Source organism: Balaenoptera borealis (assembly GCF_965194805.1).
Source record: "Balaenoptera borealis genome assembly, chromosome: 1".
In the NCBI taxonomy this organism is placed as follows: domain Eukaryota; kingdom Metazoa; phylum Chordata; class Mammalia; order Artiodactyla; family Balaenopteridae; genus Balaenoptera; species Balaenoptera borealis.
Genome location: NC_138860.1, coordinates 16168409 through 16184643, shown reverse-complemented (window position 1 = coordinate 16184643; position 16235 = coordinate 16168409). Strand labels below are relative to the sequence as shown.

Below are 16235 nucleotides of genomic sequence, written 5' to 3'. Positions count from 1 at the left end.
GATAACATTTTTACACAGTATCTTTATGGCTTTAAATTGGCTGCATTGTCAAGTAAGCCTACTCCTCTATTAAGCCATTATACTTTTCAATTATTTAACATTTCTGGCCAACCTATCTTCTGTGGTCTTTTTCTGTACACATCAGAAATGATGTGTACAGTAGTAATGGCTGGCTGCTAGTGCGGGGACTTTGCAGTGGAGAAAGGTTTAATTTTAACTTCTTGGGACAAATACTACAAAGAATGCACAGAGGAGAAAGAAAAGTTATGGAAACAGACGGAGCCCTATGCCACGGAGAGAGCTACAGCCTCGAAATGTACCTAGTACAGTTTGAGTTAGTCTCACTAAGAAACCTTGACAGGATCTGCCTTCTAGGTACTGTGCATTTGGAAACACTATATCTCCATTTAAATGTAGATCTGTTTTCTCCAGGGAGCAGTTGGTGAATCCTTCCATTGAACCACTGGTATGAGGAAACCAACTGCAAATTTTTCCGTGAACAACAGAATCTGTCGTTTCAAAGAAACGATGACTGAGTTTCGTAATACTGTGATTTTTTGAAATTCACTGAAAATATCTCTATAAAGTCAAAATAACATACCTCTTGTGCCAACAAAGAAATTTTCTGTTGTCACTTTGTTGTCACTTTTTAAAAGCTGTGAAATAATTCTGCTTTGCAATTTAGTTTTGTTTTTTTTTAAATTTTATTTATTTATTTATGTATTTATTTATGGCTGTGTTGGGTCTTCATTTCTGTGCGAGGGCTTTCTCTAGTTGCGGCAAGCGGGGGCCACTCTTCATCGCGGTGCGCGGGCCTCTCACTATCGGGGCCTCTCTCGTTGCGGAGCACAGGCTCCAGGCGCGCAGGCTCAGTAGTTGTGGCTCACGGGCCCAGTCGCTCCGCGGCATGTGGGATCCTCCCAGACCAGGGCTCGAACCCGTGTCCCCTGCATTGGCAGGCAGATTCTCGACCACTGCGCTACCAGGGAAGCCGCTGCAATTTAGTTTTAAGGTTAGCATTGCCATTCCAGTAGAGTAAGTGGCCTTAGGAATCAGAGGAGGGAATTACGTAGGCGTTCTATGTGCTCCTTTTGCTCTCAGGCTAGCAGATGGGGGCAGGGTGCTGTAGGAAAGCTGAAGGATCTTTCTCTGGAACCATCTTCTTTTGATTATTTTGAACCTAATTTGTGAGAGTATTTTGTATTGGAATCAGTGGTGGTGGTGGCCAAAAAGGAGAGCCGGATCCTGTGGAGCCTTCTTTTGAGAGATGATTGCAGAAAGTAATTCAGTCTTTTGAAATAGAATGTAGACACACAACCTAATGATTTTGGATCTTCAGATTCAGGTAACTGGGAATATCTTTGCAAATCATTAAATAAAAATTCCCTAAGTAGACATTGTGATGGTGCTAAGACCCTGTGTGTCTTTATCACATAGCTAGGACAGTTTTCTTTTCCTTGGCAATTAGATGCCATTCATTTACTCAACCCTGAATGATTTCTAATTGTGAAGGCCCACTCCTCCCTTAGCTGACTTGCTGCATCGTATTGGGTGTAAATCCCACCTCCCATTCTCCCTCTGATATATACACAATGTACAGATATTTTATAACGTATTTATACCATTATGCTCAATAATTCCTGTGGTTGTGAAGAATCATTGATAGTTTTAAATCAGGCTTCTGTTTATATTTCTATTACGAAAGATGCTTTGTTCATGTAAACAATGGAATGATCATAGTTACCGCAAAAGAGGGTTAAATGTGTTTAGAATTCCTGTGATAAAATGCAAGACCCTGGAGAATCAAAGCTATTTTATTTACTTATGGACACTTATAGCTGTTTCAGGTGGCCCGTCTGCTAAAATAAATAACCTGGATAGGATCCTTTAAAGGATGCTAATTAATGAATGTGCTTGTTTTATTTTCCTTACACAAATGAATTTTTGTTTTTAACTTGGCAAATATGCATATCTGACACAGTGATCTTTTACTGTTTGGAAGAATCAAATTCAGAATTCTAACTTCATATGAAGCACAGCAAAACTTTTGTACTCCTAGTCTCTGATACATATGTGGTAGGATAAACAGTGTTTCCAGATATCTGTGTTACCAGAGTGACCCATTTAAATTTGATCTCACTCTAAGATATATTTGATTAATAAGGCTGATTTTATGACCAATATATTCACAAATACTTGTTTTCATTAGCACAATTATAGATCGTGAGGTAAATTTCGATATATGTTAAATACTAACAACAGAAATAACTAACATTTGTATAGTGTGTTACAATTTATAAACATACATTATCTATAAGCTGTCCTTTGGAAGAATATCTATTGCATTTTCTTACTCAAGAAGGCAATCAGTTTTTACAAGGTAAACAGAATATGAAAATATATTCTTTTATCAGAGTTTTCTTTCTCTTTCCTTTCCTTTCTCCCTTCCTTTTTCCCTCCTCTTCCTTTCTTTTTTCCTTTCTTAATGGAGAAAAACCTAATGATGCTTTTTTTTTTTTTTTTTAGTGGGGCATGTATAATTGCTTATCACACATTTCTATTAAAAAAGGAGCTGTAACAAGCAATCCAACAGGATTTTTAGAATCTGTCTTCTGCCTACCAGTGTTCTTGAGGAAAATGTAAGGTTGCTGAAATCATTTCATGCCCTGTATGTTTTCAAACATAAATCAGGAAAATTGTTAGCGAGTTATAGCTCTTCTTAGAGACTGTGGCTATAGTGCTCTAGTAAACACAGGCTATATATTTTTCCAAGTTATTATGTGTGGAGAGAAATCCAAAGTTGGCTATTTAGATGAACAGTTTAATTCAGTTATTAGAAATTCATGTTCTATTTAGGATGAACATTTATTTTCCAAAGGTTGAAACAATGGGACATAATACCAGAGGACCCTTTGGATCCATCAAATTTAGAAATTTGTGTTTTTTAGCTAATGTGTACACTACTGAACATCGATCTTCAGCTCAGGGACAGTCAAAATGGTCCTGAGCAGAGTTTATACTATGATCTGGTTGCCCTCTTCATCCGAGAACCATGACCCTTTGTTTCTTTATTTCTGAAATGAAGGGATAGGACTTGATGGTCTCCAGTGATTCTGAATTAAGTGATTGATTAATAATGAATAAACCAATTAATAATACTCCTGTTTATTTCTATTCTATAAGCTAATTATTTACATAAGTATGGCCTTATGCCATGACTGGAGATATTAGTGTGTAGAGTAGTAAATAAGCTCCAGTTCAGGGGTTTGAAATGAAAGCCTCATGAAATTTAGCCATTCAAGTTTACACTGAAATTTTTCATTTATAGACTAATTATTAGATATATACTTCTTTTTTCACACAAAATAATCTTAAATGCAGATGACTTTTCTAGGCTAAAAGCTTATGTTACTTACTGAAGTGAATTATTGTATATTGTTGAGAAAAAAATGTGAAAAACAGTTCTGTTATGAAACAAGTGATAAACGTAACAGAAAAGCAATAAAACTGATGATCGTTTATCATTTATCTAGATTCTGGAGGGTTGATGTTTAAGAGAATACACATATAAATGGACGTTAAAAAGATAGATGGAAACTATTGCAGAGTATCTGAAAGGGATTTTTTTTTTTTAATATTTTATGAAAGGGATTTTTAGAGACTTCCAGGATTTTTAGAGACTGGTTGCAAAGTATTTCTTTCCCTGGGAATAGTGTAACATTAGCAGTACTCCTAAGTTCCTCACCTGTAATAAGATTTGTTTTTTGACAACCAATATTGAAAAGTGGGAGAGTGAGAAAAGATGGAGGGAAAAAAATTATGCTCTGAAGTGATTGGCCAAGATGTAAGAGAAGAAAAGATGGAAGGTGGTTGAAGGTAGAAAAGAGGCATATGGGGGTATGTGTGGTGTGTGTGTGTGTGTGTGTGTGTATGAATGAGAGAGAGAGAGAGAGAGAGAGAGAGAGAGAGAGATGGATGGCTTGGTCTGCATTTAACTGATCAGTAGCATGAGAAACCAAAAGGAAAAAGGAGGAAGCTAAGGCATGCATATTCTTCCTGAAGAGAAAGTATAGTATGTGAGTTATGTGGGAAAAATTGGAATTAGAGTTTGAGCATCCATTTTGAAATTTTTGCTAGGCCACTCATTGCCTGTTTTGATCTTGTGAAATTATTAAGTTCTCTGAATTTGTCTTATTGGTAAACATGTAAATAAGAAAAGCGTCTGCTTCCAAGATGGTTGTGAGACTTGAGTGAGACTCATGTGTATAAAAGTGCTTGGAAGTTCTATTTAGTTTTAGGTGGTGAGGAAAAGTCATTGGGTCAAGCAGTTCTCCATGCTGACCAGGTGTGACAAAGGCTTAGGCCAATTCGTTTAGCTCCAGAGTGGTCTTTGGTGGGCATGTTTCTTGTCCATTGTGGTCCAAGAACTGTGGTGGGTACTTTACATATTATTTTATTTAGGGAGGAAGCAGGAACTAGTATGCAGCTGGCCAGTTGAATAGAGCAAGCCTGATAATTCTAATGTATGCAATGCCAGTGCACGGGAACATATTTACTTGCTTTACAGTTGGCCACAGCTTGTCTAATACACAAGTGAATGACTTTGGAAACAAAAACAATGTATCCAATAATTGTTTTCTTTGTCTCAAACATTGCCTGTCATTCCCACTTTTGCCATGACATTGATATTCATCTAAACTTCCTGGATTTTTGTTAAGGCTGAAGGAATCATGGTTTGGCAGTAAATACTAATTAATAATAATATAAATTCCATTTAAAAAAAGATTTCCAGGATATAACAGAACTAATTAATGCACTACATCAGCTGAACTCCAAATTCTAAATTCTATACAGATCTCTCAAGAATATTTTTATTTTTATGTAGGGTTCACTGATAAATGTTTAGCCAATTCTTCCGTCAGAAATGGCCTACATTTCAAAGCCTGAAGTGAAGCAGTAGATCAAGAAGTATTCAAGAAATTTGGGCTGTTTGTTTAGACAATATATCTTCAAAAAGCAGATTCAAAAATCTGCTTGGATTTTACCTGAGTTTGGTCCTGTGCTCTGCTCTAATTCACAAGATAATGATCAGCAGAATTCTATACTTTGTGATCTGTCAAACCTTGAAACTGAAGTGAACCTAGAAGTAAAGAGATGTCTTGGGATCAAGTTTGAATCTAAAAGTAGATATTCAATGGCTCTTACCGGAATTCATTAGTCCTCAACATATAGAATATATGCTAACCAAATGGAGAAAACAATATTTGGGTGACTTAGTTATGAGTCAGTGTTAAAAACTTTGATATGTGTGTAATTATTTGAAAGTAACTGAAAACAGCATGAACACTGGAAGGCCACAAATAACCTCCAAACCACTCTTTGTTGAGAAGCTGTAGCTTCTTATGAGATTGATCATAGGGAGTAAAATGGACCCATCTTGAGTTTCTTTTACATTTAGGAAAATTTATTAAACACATAATATGTTTAGCATCAGGCTAGGTCTGTTAGAGAATACAAAGTAATTTTAAGATATAGTTCCTCTCTTTAAGGGAATTACACTATCTTTAGGGGAATATAATAATACACATTAAACTATTAAGATAACAGTACAATATAGAATGGTGCAGAAAATGAATGCTATGGGACAAAGTCATATGTATTGCGACAGAATCAGAGCTTGGGTTGAGGTTCGGGCTATCATTTACTGGCTGTGTGACTCTCACCTCTTTAAGCCATAGTTTTGCCATTTACAAATTGGGCATAGTTTCATCTGTCTCCTAGGATTGTCATGAGAATCAAATGAGACCAAGTATTTGAAAGTGTTTTTGTGCTTTATGATAGAGACTACACAAATTCCAGGAGGGAAGGAGGAAGGACACTGGTAGCATTGCACTTGAGAGTTGGGGCCATGTCTCAGCTGACCTTGTACCCCCGAGTCTGGCACTGGGCCTGGTTCTGAGACGGGGCTCAGTAAATGTTGGCAAATGCATACATGTCAGGCACTGGGGTCAGCCCTTGACCTATGTTATTCTTTAAATCTTCCCAATAATCTTGTATGGTAGATATATATTGTCTCCATTTCATAGATGAGGAAACAGAAGTTCAGAGATTTTAAGCAACTCCAATCTCATGTAGGTAGAAAGTAGTAGGGTCAGGTTAGGAAACTATCATTACACTACAGGGTCGGAAATTATCATTACACCTGAACCATAGTGTGGGCAAAATGAAAAGCAAAGGCCTTGGATAATTTACCAGTTGCCCAGGCAGCTCGTGGACCAGCTTTCAGAGAAGTAGGAGAACACTTCCCTGTGCTGCCTGACACATTTAACGTGGCCTTTTGTTGACCTGTCAGTCCTGGTTTCTACCCTTTGAAGTAAGATGCACAATCGTGAGAAAATACCATCTAATATACCATTACCTAGACTTGCCATTGGGACGGAAGGGGGAGGAGGGCCAGTGAGGCACACACAGATACTGAAGTGGTTAACCAGTGACTTGGATTAAGTTTTCTCCAGCAACCCGCACCAAGCCCCCGAACCCCCTCTGTCTCGTACACTCTCTTAACTTTCCCTCCCAGAGTTGGCAAGGTCTGGAATTTCCATTCTCCTCCATGATAAGGTGGTGAAGAAGGTGATGCCACTAGCAAACAGCATGTTCATGTTCTGCATGGCTTGCCTGCTCCTAACATCCCACCAGCCTTATTCTATTAGTAGGTTCTACTGGAGTGAAATTTTGCAGTTGTGCCTAGTTTAGAATCAACAGTAATAAGATGGCCCCCAACCAAACAGGAATTTGAAAACTCCAGCCTCTGAATTTGGAAAGCAGAAGAGAGAGCTAGGTACCCCCGTCCCCAGTCCTATGTTATTTTTTCCTCTGTTTATTTGTGAGCCATGTCCAGGGAGCCTGAAATACTCAACACGGGATTAGTAGTAACCCACTGTGGATCTGAAGGTTTGTATAAGAAATTGAGGGGAATGCATTTTAAAAATTGGGATTCATTTTTTAAAATTCTGTGAAAATACAGTACATGGGAGGTCAGGACGGCAGAGATTAGGGACTATATTTAAGGCAAGTCCAGGGAATACCTTGCACAGTTAGCAGAGGCCAGCCAGTAACAGTGTTTAGTTTCCCAGGAACTGCGCTAACAGAGTCGAGATGAAACCTGGGGTGGGGTGGGAGGGGCGATGCTTTCCGCGCTCCTCCCTGATCTGTGGTAAGTCTGCTGGGTTGAACTGTGTGAAGTTGTCAAAGGTGGCTCTGCTCTCCAGCCCTTGGCACGAGCCCCGCTGAAATGTGATGCCATTGGTTTTCAGTAAAGGTTCCTTTCTGCAGGGCTGCAAACACAGATCAGCTGCTACTGTGTATACACAACCAGGGAGCAGATCAACCAGCACATTTAAAGCAGCCTTTTTAACCCCGAGACTTTCCAAGACCTCCTCTCCACGCAGGAACTTTCCTTCTCTGTTGTCAGATTGAGCACCGTGCTCTTGTCATCAGATCCGAGCTAGGCTCCCTGCTGCACAGTAGAGAGGCTTCCTTAAGACATTTGTCCTTGAAACTGCACCAAACTCTTGGAAGAACCCAGAACGTGTAAGTATGTATGATTTAGGCAGCAAGAGGACAGGGCAGAGCTGCAATCAACCATTATACAATATCCGATTAGCAGGGCAAGAGGGATTTTTCCGACGTTTTGTTACATTCATTTTCAATTCGTTCTGAGAAAACAAATCAATTCTAGCTTCTGATACAGTGACTTTGCAGTAGATGGGGTTGTATGTAATATGTTAGCTTTAACTATTTGCTGTTCTCATTTAGCATGGAGATGTGACTTGTGGGATGGTGATTGTGGGCATTAAACTATAAAACTTCTAAATTTTGATTAGGAATGATAATTGCTGGGCATGTCCATCTTGAGAAACAAGTTTGCTTTGGGGAATGTTTTTAAAAGAATTAACCACCTAAATTCATGGACAGCAGAATGAATTTGGACCGTTCTTGCTCTCAATAAAACATATTAGTTTGCAGTTTTAATTTACTCGTAAAGAGCATTCCGCTGAGGTTTTGTCTTAATTGAATCCTCACCCAGTGCTGTCTGTGTGACGTTTTACTGGCTTGTGTGTATCTGTTTAAGTTACTTTGCTAGATTGCAGTCTGGTTAAACCTGTGTTTAGGCACTCTCTCGATCCTAAGAACAACCAGTGAAAGCAATGCTCACAGAATTTGGGAAGGGGGGGGTGGGTTTGTTTTAAAGGGTTGGTCGTATTACCCTTGAAAGCTGTTTAGCTGCACAACCTGAATGGCTGTCAGATGGAGACCACAGACCGAATACTCTGAGACTCTAAGTCAAATGTCAGCGTGTCCACTTTCATAACTCCAACCAATAAAAGCTCGTGCCCCCTTGCTATCAATTTTTAATATGTACCAATACTTAGGTTTATAAGATTAATTTCTCTCAGATTAGGCTGATTGATGGCTGGACTGTAGTTTCTTAAGAGCTGGTTCCCTGAAACCCACAGCAGAGCTGCATTCCATTTAACTAGTGGATGTAAAAACGGGTAACCATGGATTCAGCCACCACTCACTGCCAGTGCAGTGACTTGTTGTAAACAATACCAATGAGCCAGGAGAGCAGAGGCAACCAGACATGAAATGATTTTAATAGAAATTACGGTAAAAGGTCATGTGATGTGGTATCAGCTTCTGTTCAGTTTTAAAGGGAAAGTCTGTCTTTTCTCCCCCACCTCGCCTATTCCCAACCCACCCAAGTAGATGTCTCCACAGACTTGGCAGGTCCCATGCTCTGCTTCCGTGGAGAAGGGTGGCCAGTGTAATTCTGGGCACAGTGTGGTGACTGGTGGATTTTCACGGTAAGTACCTTCCTTTTTAGAAACCAAAAGGACATCTGTGTCTTCCTGGGCTTCCTTCATGGAAGGTCATGCTAATTGTGTTCTAGAAGTCCTCAAGCTTTGATGTAAGAGGAATAGGTCATTTTGTTCCTTAGCTTTTACAGGATACAACTGTCTTTTCTCTGCCTTCTGAAGCCTCTGGATTATTTCGTAACCTCGGTGTTGCTGAAAACTCTTATTGGCTTTAGAAGCAACTCCTGCAGTATGGTAATGAGCACATGCAGATACTGGGAGAAGTGCTGTGTCTAACCTCTAGGTCTGCATCCACGCAGACCTTTGCTGAGTTCTACAAAGACGAGCTTTTACAATACAATTTGCATCTCTCTGGTAGAAATGGTTTCCGTGCGTGAAAATGGTTGTAGTGTTCATAAACCTGCCTTCAACCAAGAAACATTAGCACACTGTACCTGTGTCACGTGCTACCCTCATGGTTTGTTTGGTACTGATCCCAGCTGTGCTTAGTCAAAGGAAATGAAAGAAGAAACTCCAGTCTTCAGAGTCTGGGAGAAAAAGGGGCGCTTAGAAGCCAGATTTGGAGGGTGGTCCTAGTTGGTACCTAGTGTGCACGAGTGAAGGGGCTCCGAGTCACTGTCGCAGACAACCCCAGGCACCTTGGGCAAAGGTCTGTCTCTATATGTGTTGTGTCTCAAGGTGAAACAGACCTGAACTGGTCTCTTGAGCCATACCACCTTCTGTGCACAGATGGTAGAAATCATCGTATCATCTTGGAACAAAAGATCATGCTGTGTTTATATTTTACCTCCTTTTGCCATACAGGTACTTCTGAATAGATGCGTGATTGTACACATATAGATGTCATACTGAATAAAAGAATTTGGGGCGTTGATTTTTCTATTAATACCTTCACTACGATAGACCCCATTGGCACATGAAAAAAGCATGGGGGTTGTAATTTAGAAGCTCAGTAAGATATCAGAACATCAGCCTTCTCTATATACACTCAGGAGTTTTATCTAGTGGACTCTTTGTTTATACCTGTGAGTGTTAACATAGTACTTATATTTAAGCTTTTTTTTTTTTTAAATAATGAGTTTTTTAAGATGTTGGAGTGCCTCATCTCATGCTTAGACTGAAGAATTCTTCAGAATGTTGTAGTTGTCTGTGGTCGCATGGTTTGTTAGCTATTCTAATATTAGCTTTGCTTATCAAAAAGAAACAAAAGAAGAAACTGTAGTCATTCATGTTGGGGGACAGGGAGGAGCAATTTGAAGCTGACAGGGGAACACCAAGTCCAGGTGAGGTTTTGGGTAAATGATAATAAAATACATTATTTTTACTTTTCCCAGCCTTGATTCTCCACGTTGAAGAACAGGAATAAAGTATCAGCTACAAGGTGGTTAGAAGCACAAAGGGTGGAGTCAGACGTGGGTTAGAGTCTTTGCTCTGGACCTTGTTATGCTTAAGATTTTGAGCAAAGTGACCATCTCTCTGAGCTGCCACCTTGTCATCTGTAGATTGAGGAGGGTAATGCACACCAACGGGCGGGTGAAAGGGTTAACTGAGCTAATGCATAGAAAGTATTACTGTTTCCCACCATGTCTGGCATATAGTAAGTGCTTCATAAGCTGTTCCTAGTTTCATTATTATTTTTGATCGAGGAAACATTTGGTGAAGTAGAATCCTGCTCTAAATGCTGGGTCAGGAAAAGACAATATTCACATCACGGGTTGGTCCTGTTCTAGTGACGGTTGTACATGTAGTAACTGGTCATCACTTGGGAGATGGTGATTTAGTTTGTAGCCTAGTGTAGTGTTTTTATATAACATTTGCTAAAAGCCCAAAGTAGTATCTTTTTGCCATGTATTTTTTCATTTTCATGCAAGTTATGCAGGAAAACCAATTAATTTTTTTTGTATTTATGATTTCTGGTAACTGTGGCTATTGTAGTAACATGCACATTTTATCTATGATCCTATTGCTAGAGTTGAGAGCAGAAAAACACCTAGAGGTATAAGATATTCATCATTATATCAATCCTAAAAGCTTAAAACTAGTGGTAACTAGTTCTCAAAGATAATCATATCTACTAAAGAGCAGTAATAATTAACAGGCTAGCTAATTAGACGCTACCAAAGAGACATTTCTTTTTTTAAAAATTTTATTGAAGTATAGTTATTTACCATGTTGTGTTAATTTCTGCGTATAGCAAAGGGATTCAGTTATAATATACATATTCTTTTCCATTACGGTTTATCATATTCTTTCCATTACGGTTTTTTCATATTCTTTTCCATTATGGTTTTTTCATATTCTTTTCCATTACGGTTTATCTTGAGAGGATTGTCTACATGTTTACTGTGTCCTTTGACCTTCCTGAAATCTAAGGTTCTGATTCTCTCCTTCCTTTCTCTCTCCCCTCCCTCCCTCTTTCCTTCCTTCCCTCCCTCCTTCCTTCCTTCTCTCCTGCCCTCCTTTTATCTCTTGTACATTCTCTCAACTCTATAGCATTTACTTTTTCTTTGTGAATCAGAAGGGTTCAGGGAACAGAAAAAGAGGGAGAGGAGACCCACAGTCTTTTTATGTTAGTCCTGGTTTTATAAATGGAAACTTTAAGAAGAGTCAGAAAAATCTGTTTTTCTTTCTCCTGCTATTGAACTGGAGAAGCACATCTGAAGTGACCTGCAGACTCCAGGGAAGCCTCGTTCGGTAGCTATTTGTTGATTCATTGATTAAACGGCATGGAGGGAAGGGGCATGGGGTATGGAGATCCCCTTAGTAGTGAGAGCTTTGAAACCCCAGGCTGCAATGTGCAGTAGGTTGGTTTCTCTGTGACCTTCCAACAGCTAATCTCCTTTAAGAACGGAATCAAAGCAGTTAAGGGATTTTGTCAGACGGGTTTTGCCTACAGTTGGGGTTTTGGCAGTTGCGTGTCGAAGGCAGTACATTCTTCACAGGGATATGAATTTTTTTTTCCAGAAAGGAATGAAGACAAGGTGCCAGCAGGAATCTCTAGAGAGGGACTCTTGTTTATCCATGGTAGTGTTCAGGCCGGACAGCTGCAAGGTGGATGACTTTCTCACACTTCTCAGCCAACCTTCTCTTTAACCACCCTTGTCTGATGGTCTGGTCAACAAGTGCACTCATGCAGCGGGCCCCTCTCTGTAATCTTCTCTTCAAAGGGCAGAGAGAAAGCCTGCGGTTAGAATCCGATATCATATAAGTGAGGATGGGTGTCTGGTATCTATTTTGGGGAGATCAGAGAGTGTAGAATTAGAGCTGGAAACTGTTCATTTTAAACGGATGAATGGGGACTTCCCTGGCCGTCCAGTGGTTAGGGCTCCACGCTTCCATTGCCAAGGGTGTGGGTTCGATCCCTGGTTGGGGAACTAAGATCCCACATGTTGCATGTGGTGCGAACAAAAAAAAAAAAAAAAAAAAAAAATTAGGTGGATGAATGACTTGTCCAAAGTCACACAACTTATGAGTTGTACAACCAGGGCTAGAACTTGGGGTGTCTGGCTCCCGGGCTGGCACTCTTTTGAGGGCTCCTGCCTTTCAGTGAATAGAGTACAAAATAGACAGTATATATCACATTGGGAAAAAAAAATCCGGTTTAGGAAATAGTAAGACTATCTTAAAGAGATTGCTCAAAGGAGTCATATAGGTCTCATTCTAACCCTGAAGCCATAATTCAGAAGCTCTGTGAGCCTTGGGAAAGATACCAAGCCATCTGAGCTGTGGTTTTCCTCACTGTAAAATTGAGATCGAAATAATTAATCAATGGTGATAACTAAGCAATAAAAATAATGCTTATAGTTTAGGTTTGTTGTGTGGATTAAATAAGATTACATGTGGAAAGTACCTAAGCTTATGCTTGACACAAGATAGATATCAGTAAATATTATTGTCATTCTTCTTTTTTTTTCAAGGTTGGTGGTGGAGTCTTCGTGTAGGGTAGAATTATGAGGAAAGGCTTTTAAGAAGGCATCTGGAATAGAGTAGCTCAGTGGTTTTCAACCTTTTTCTTCTGCTTTAACACGCACAGAAAAATGTACGTGAAGAATTACTGCATGCCTGGCATAGGATGATCAATAAATAATGACACGATGATGGTGATGGTCATGGTGGTGGTGGTGATGACAGACATGCTGATGCTGATTGGCGAGGTGTACACACCACAGATGAGCCCAGGGCTACACACGAGCCCCCAGAGCTTTAGTTGGGATTGCACTGCTTTCTTTCCCACACTAGAGAGGAAGTCAAAATGTTGGTGAGCAAGAGTTGTGCCATTAAAAGTGCATCTACACTCATTTAAATTAAAAAGAAAATCATCAGCAGACTTTAGTACTTTGTTACTGGTAACAGATTACTGGCAACATACCAGTTGGCCTAGAAGATGCCATCTTTCCTGGAGAAACATGATTTTGAAAGGTGCTTTACCTCCCAGACCTGGAACTATTGAATACATGGGTTTGAATTCTGGATCAACCACTCACGAGCTGTGATGACCTACGGAGGTAACTGAACCACTCTTAATCTCTATTCCCTCGTCTTTAATTGGAGTCATAGTGGTACCCACCTCATACTGTTGTTGTGAGGATTAAACGAGTTAACACATGAAAAGTACTAAGAAAAATGTCTGGCACACAGTAAGTGTTAGCAACTTTTTATTTTAATAAATTTATTTATTTTATTTATTTTTGGCTGCGTTGGGTCTTCGTTGCTGCGCGTGGGCTTTCTCTAGTTGCGGCGTGCGGGGGCGACTCTTAGTTGCGGTGCACGGGCTTCTCATTGCGGTGGCTTCTCTTGTTGCAGAGCACGGGCTCTAGGCGCACGGGCTTCAGTAGTTGTGGCGCACGGGCTCGGGACTTGTGGCTCACGGGCTCTCTAGAGCACAGGCTCAGTAGTTGTGGCTCACGGGCTTAGTTGCTCCGCGGCATGTGGGATCTTCCTGGACCAGGGATGGAACCCGTGTCCCCTGCGTTGGCAGGCAGATTCTTAACCACTGCACCACCAGGGAAGCCCTAGTGTTAGCAATTTTTAGAAGTTTTTGTCTCCAAGCTATCTGATGGAGCAGCGTCCTACCTTGAGAATTTTTCCCTCTGAAAACTGTCGTTATTAATGTTAACTATGGTAACATTGATACATAAAACTATGTTTTAGTTTTCACACAGTATAAGCTGCCTTTATCATGTACTTAACCGTTGAAAAAGGCATTATGTCATGTGTTTTAAATGGTATCTTAATTGATTTAATTCTCCCATTATTCTTATGAAATAGTGTTACCTCCATCTTACAAATGAGAAAATAGAGCCTATAAGAGGTAATAGAACTTGCCCAGCTAGTGAGTGACAGAGAAAAGCCTCCAGTTTAAAATCTTCTTTACGTATTTCCCCTACACTGCTCACTAAGTTGGAGACAGTTTGCAGAGGTGGTGGGAAAGGTGTATTTTCTGGAATGAACAAGACCCAAGAATCATGAAATGGCTTTATTCTAGGACATTCAGAAGACTCAAACTAGAAACAGGGAAGATGATCACAGTAAAAAGCAATTTATTTACTCGATAATCAGAAAAATCTGGAAATATACTTTAATTCGATTCTTAAGGACAGGAAGAGATAAGAGGCAGAGGTGGAAAAGGATAATGAATAATGAGGAGGAGAAGGAGGAGGAAGAAAAGGAGGAAGAGGAGAGTGAAAGAGAGAGACAGACACACACAGTGGCATAAGTACATGCCTGTCATTTAACATTCAAGCAGTCATGGAGGTAGATGGTCTGGAATCCTCCTCCTCATTTTAGACCTTCTTTTGTCCAGAACAGCACAACCAGAAATAATGGGTTTGGGATTTACACTATGGTATTTTGCCTTTAAATCCAGTGCACTTTTCTGCTACATTTTGCTGCCTTTTGAGACATAAAGATTCATACAATGATACAGACTCATAAAGAGAGAGAAGTATAGGTACACTGACATGGGGACAAATAATGTTAGAACTGTCTTTTAGCTTTTATAGATATTAACGTGGAGATTTTCTAAAGTCCTCTTGTGGTTCTGCAACTATAGACATAAGTTAGATTAATCTATATGCAGAAGACTAGGTGTTTAAAAGTTATTAGGTATTTAATGCTTTTTATTTAAAATTAGTTTCTACTTCTCTTATTGAATGGATTTTCAAAAAAAAAAAAAAAAAACTTGTGAGCTATGTCAGTCACCTTTTATTCCCAATTTTACAGCTGAAGAAAATGAGTTATGCAGAGGTTAAATTATTTCCCTAAGACCATAGTAGTTGATAACAGGTATGAAAGTCATTCTCTGGTTTTTGACCCTCCAGAAAAAGACTTTTCTCTTTCCTGTGATGATCTCTTCTAATTGTTATGTTTATCGCTTAATCAACTTCTAAGAACTTGGGGACACATGGATGGAAAAGTCACACCTGTGTACATAATGAGGGCCTTTCTTGGAAATGGAAAGAGAGGTTGATCCTTTCATGCAGGTTTTGCTGTTGCCTTCAAGTCTGGAATACCATCAACTGGTCTTTAAGGAATGATATACGGGCTATAGTTTACAACGTTCTTTTCTTCCCTAGTAGCCAGGCTGGGCACTGGAGAGAATCCTGTGCCTACTTGTGCTTTAGCCTCCTGGGGTCCACCAGATGCTATGGTGTCTCCCCCAGACAGTTGCCTGCTGCTCCCATGATATGTCCGACCGGCACTCTGTTTGTAAAGCAGATGGAGTTCCCTTCCAAGAGGTACTTCCTGCTCTGCATGTTTGTTTTGAAGGTTTGGGTTTTGGTAAGTACAGGGGACCAGGAAAAAAGGGAGGTACCAGGCTGTTGTGTGAGAAATGAGAGGCAGTCCAAGACAGAGTGAAAAGAGGGAAAAGGGAAATCTTTGTAATTTCCAAGGTTAAGGCCAAGGTCAGACCACCTTCTAAATCAGTTTGAGCAGAATCTCTAAAGTTAGGCCGCTGGGCAAAAACCCCAAGGTCCTTCTTGGGGAAAAAAATGGTAACTGCCCAATTACCCTTTTTCAGTGTTTAAATGATGGAGGTGGAGAGGAAAGATTATAAGGGGTAAAAGGGGTGGCTTTTGACCTTTTCCCTAAGAAGGTCATGGAACCATCTGACCAGCTTTGAGAAAAGCTGCTTGAGAATAACTGTGCTTGTTGATAAACAATTGTTTTCTTACCGTGTCCACTGAAATAACATACAGAATGACTCCCTCTAGATTTAAGTATTTCTTCTAATAATACATGATATTTGTGTAGTGAAAGTTTATGATGTCACAAATTATCATTTCCCTTTTATAGCTGAGTTAACTTAGCAAGATTAAGTGGCTTCTTCAGATTAACACAGCTTGTTAAAAAGAG

General features: G+C 39.8%; 1 protein-coding gene and 1 long non-coding RNA gene across 7 annotated transcripts in view; one reads left to right on the top strand and one right to left on the bottom strand.

The window, feature by feature from the left end:
- Positions 1 to 7500, bottom strand: part of LOC309630682 — a 440591-nt gene extending 433091 nt beyond the window's left edge. The window contains exon 1 of the long non-coding RNA XR_014245884.1: positions 1489 to 7500. This is a non-coding gene — a long non-coding RNA (uncharacterized lncRNA). The remainder of the gene's footprint in view (positions 1 to 1488) is intronic.
- The window catches only part of ESRRG (estrogen related receptor gamma), a 636910-nt gene that overhangs the window by 50547 nt on the left and 570128 nt on the right, over positions 1 to 16235 (top strand). The window lies entirely within an intron of this gene.